This window comes from Nannospalax galili, unplaced genomic scaffold (genome assembly GCF_000622305.1).
Source record: "Nannospalax galili isolate Female #2095 unplaced genomic scaffold, S.galili_v1.0 scaffold2155, whole genome shotgun sequence".
In the NCBI taxonomy this organism is placed as follows: domain Eukaryota; kingdom Metazoa; phylum Chordata; class Mammalia; order Rodentia; family Spalacidae; genus Nannospalax; species Nannospalax galili.
In genome coordinates this window covers 120,229-124,848 of record NW_008336301.1, presented here as the reverse complement: position 1 = coordinate 124,848, position 4,620 = coordinate 120,229, and the positions used below count along the sequence as shown (strand labels likewise).

Here is a 4,620-nt window from a genome sequence, read left to right as displayed (position 1 = left end):
AATATTTTATTTATTGTTTTTATTTTATGTGTATGAGTGTATTGCCTGCATGTATGTGAGTGCACCCGTGTTGTGCAATTCTGTGGAGGTCAGAAGACTGCTTCAGATTCCTCTGGTACTGGAGTTAAGCCACAGGAGTGCTGGGGATCACCCAGGTCCTCTGCGAGAGCAGTCACTGCTCTTAACTGCTGAGCCATCTCTCCAGCCCCAAAATTATTTACTTCTTTAAAACTTTATGAAAACATAACCTTGCTTAACTGATAGACTTTATAATCAATGTCACTACTCAGGAATTTCTTTTACATATTAGTCATCAGAAAGCTGACATCTGTTCCAATTTGCATGTGCTAACAAGTTCACTGTAACACTTCATGTATGGTGTAGTTGTTGGGAGGAATTGACTGAGGTCAATGTGCCTCTGTGCATGTCTAATTCTACCACTTTTTATGTAAACTTAAATAATTACTGTGTTCAACTTAAATTTTCTCACATATAAATTAGAACTAATGAATGTATTTGATGGAATAAAAATAACACTACACATAAATTTTGAACAAACTAGTGATTTAGTAAAAATTCACTGAATGTTATCAAATGTTCAAGTCCTTATTAGCTAATCATATCTTTTTATGTTTGACACTTTGCCGTGTTTTTAATTACTTTGCTACTTTCATGAGTCTCCCATTTTAAATCCTTAGCTTTGAAGAAACTAAGATATATTTTACTATGTATAAATGTAAAGACAAACTTCATATGAAACTAATTTCTAGCATTCTTTATTTAAGATTTTATTTATTATTTTATCTTATATGCATGAGTGTATTACCTGCCTCTGTGTAAGTGCACCTGTGTCGCGCAATGCCTGAGGAGATCTGAAGAGGTTGTTGGATCCCCTGGAACTGGAATTATGGACAGTTGTTACCTGCCATGTGGATACTGGGAATTGAACCTGAGTCCTCTGCAAAAGCAGCCAGTGCTGTTAACCGCTGAAACATCTATCCAGCCCTAGGTTTAAATTATAAAAGACATTCAGCGCAATGATATATGAACACTGAGCATTCAGAGGAAAACCACAGTTGTTACTAAATACTTTTCTTCATGGTTTTTTGTTAATGTATATACTAATGATAATGAAACTACATATTTATAAATGTGTTTGTATCTTCATCACAGCTTATGGGGGAAATGACTCCACTAGCCATGGTTCTCCCAGGGGATAGAAACAGCACTGTAGTGACAGAATTCCTTTTACTAGGTTTGACCGATGACCCGGACCTTCAAATCACCCTCTTCATCATCATCCTGTGCATCTACCTGGTGACCTTGTCTGGAAACCTCAGCACCATTCTGCTAATTAGAGTCTCTCCTCAGCTGCACCACCCCATGTACATTTTTCTGAGCCATTTGGCTTCTACTGACATTGGCTACTCATCTACTGTCACCCCCAAAATGCTTGCTAACTTCCTGGTGGAGAGGAGTACCATCTCCTACCTTGGGTGTGTCATCCAGCTTGACTCAGCTGCTTTCTTTGGGACAGTTGAGTGCTACCTTCTGGCTGTCATGGCTTATGATCGCTTTGTGGCAATCTGTAGCCCACTGCTTTATTCAACCAAAATGTCCACTCATGTCTGTGTTCAGTTACTTATAGGAGCTTACATGGGTGGTTTTATTACCGCATCCTCTAGTACCTTTTCCTTCTTTTCTATTGTCTTCTGTGGATCAAACAGAATCAATCACTTTTTCTGTGATTTTTAGTTGAACTCCTGTTCTGACGTCAGTGTCCCCACACTTCTTACCTCCTTTTCTGCTGGCGCAGCTACTGTGATCACAGTGTTAGTCATAGCTGTCTCCTACACCTACATCCTCATCACCATCTTGAAGATGCACTCCACTGAGGGCCGCCAGAAGGCCTTCTCCACCTGCACCGCCCACCTCACTGTAGTCACTCTGTTCTATGGGACCTCCACATTCATTTACGTGATGCCCAAGTCCAGCTATTCTACTGATCAGAACAAGGTGGTGTCTGTGTTCTACATTGTGGTGATCCCCATGTTGAACCCTCTCATCTACAGTCTGAGGAATAAGGAGATTAAGGAAACACTGAAGAGACAACTTGTTAAGAAATTATTTTTGTAGAGATGTCTGTTCATTTGTAGAGTATGATGAAGTACTGATATACCTTCGTCAATCTTAATTTAAAACCTGAATATCTGTTGTTAAAAAATATGTTCTTCCAGGTGTGTTGTTGCAAACCTGTAGTCCCAGCACTGGGGAGGCAGAGACAGGCAGATGTCTGTTACTTTGAGCCTAGCCTGGTCTATATAGACAATTCTGGGCATCTGGGGCTATAAGAAGACACTCAAAAATAACAAAAATAAATAAATAAAAATATGTTCTGATAAGTATTTAGCCAAGCATGGAGATTTTTAGTAATTTTAATGATATATATTCTCAATATCAATTAGAAAATTATAACTTCACAGTGAGTTATATTTAACACAATTCATGTATAATTGCAAATGGATATATGCTTTTCAATTGGAAGATCCATAGAGGTCAGGAAAATTGTAAAGGACCATGGTGGAAGGATGCTTCATGGGAAGGGAGATCATATGCAGAGATGAAAAGGAGGAAAGGGAGTCATGGAGAATGAGGGTAAAATATAGTGTAGGGTGGGAGGGCAGGGTAGAGGCGAGGTGTGAAGAGGGATAACTAATCCTAACAGCCTTCAGAAAAAGTCATGTGGTAACCTACCACTAATGAAGCTTCTTAAATATATGCATATATATTATAAAAAGACATTAAATGGAATTAGTATATAACAAGGCACATGCCCCTACTAAGCAAATGCTGCAGACATGTAAAGAAAAATCCAGAGCTAGGAATGGACACCCTCTTTTGAAATTGTTGAGCAGGGATCAGTCCTATGTGCATTCAAACTGTGCTGGCCATTGCCCCTACTCCTGCTTTAGCACCAGAAGGCCATGTAAAACTTACTGCTGAAGAAACTACACACAGTTTTCATAATGCTGAAGGTACTATGAAAGCTACAGGAAGAAAGGAGTGATCATTGACCTTGCCCATATGAGAATCCTGTCAGCTACTATATGAACTGTCCTAGTACAATGTTAGCCTGAGTGTTATGAGAGAAAACACACAATTTCTGATTAGATTTGAGGTCCACTTCGCAAGATGGTGTCCATTCCTGACACTGAGATCAGAACTTGGAACCTGTGGCTTAACAGGTCAGAAGCCACAGAAAAGAGCCAACTAATATTATTTTGCTAAACCCACGTAGTGTTAAAACAACTCCTAATGCCTTATCGTTATGTCCATAGACTAATGCATCTTTCCACTCTTACCAGAGAAGCTTCCTCAGTCACCAGGTTACTGAAGTGTGTAATTGTTCAATTTCGTATTCACCTTCAATAACAGCTAACCCTAATGTTTAAATAATAACTTGTTGGAACCACCTGTAATCTGAAAGAAAATACAAAGTGAAACAGACAATAAAATTTCTTACAATGTTTTATTACAGGAAGATCATTGTTGGGATGGGATTTGAACACCCACAGGAGTTACATGTGTATTCCCATCTTCTGATTCCATCATCTGCGGTTTGTATCAGAGTTCAATGGAAAAATAAGATGAGAAGCCCCTGGTTGATGTTCTGTACTAAGAAATATGGCTATCTAATTTATTTATATTTAAACAGAGTATGTTCATTGAGCAACAATGATAATCGGATTTAAACAGTGAAATAGTAGCACATTTCTCAGTGTTTTCAAATTTCTCACATTACTCTTTGATATTCAGGAACAATAAATCAGTATTCTGAGGAATTCCCTGAAATTTCAAAATTATGTACTTTTTAAGCATACTCTAACAGCCTTCACATTCTACTATTTCAACAGCTAAAATTCCTGTTTAAGGAGCAAAATGTATGAAGTTTAGTAATACTTCCAAGCAACTACAGCCTACAGTAAATTTCTAGCAATGAAAAACATTATTTAAAATGCATACCTGAGAGAAATAATTTTTGATGACAGGGATTGAACCCACTGTTGGTTGGTCCTAGTGCTCTATCACTATGCCAAAGCCACAGATTCCCATGAAAATCTTCAATAACCACTGTGTCCTGATAGTGCCCATGTTTATTTATTTGTCTGTCTTCTCTCACTTGAAGGTGTTCCATTCCAGTTAGGGTTCTCATCATTTGATCAGGGTATTGACTTTGAAGCATGAGAATAGTTTCTCTTGCCTCTCTGCAGATCTGCTAGGATCAGAAAGTTTATACATTCTGAGAACATTTATTCACTACATTTTCCATAATAATGTTCACTAATCATTCTTTAATCTGCCTGCTTTCACTTTTATTTTATACTACATATTAGTAGTAAGGTAGTTATTTTATGTAAAACTTGAATAAGACATGGTGCCAAGTTGTTTAGTCCCATATCACACCAATAGTAATTTTACATGTGATTAGCATATAATACAAACTGAATCAAGCAGATTATCCCCATGACTTGAGGGTTCTTTCTCCAATATGCTAAAGGTATAAAAGTTTGTGATCTACTAAAGAGGAAGGTGTTCTATTTACTAACCTAGCGTTAGCCT

The 4,620-nt window shown here is 37.7% G+C and overlaps 1 pseudogene; it reads left to right on the top strand.

Annotated features, from left to right (window-relative positions):
• The first annotated feature begins 1,200 nt into the window (after positions 1-1,200).
• On the top strand, positions 1,201-2,136 carry LOC103732417 (annotated as a pseudogene).
• The last annotated feature ends 2,484 nt before the right edge of the window (positions 2,137-4,620 follow it).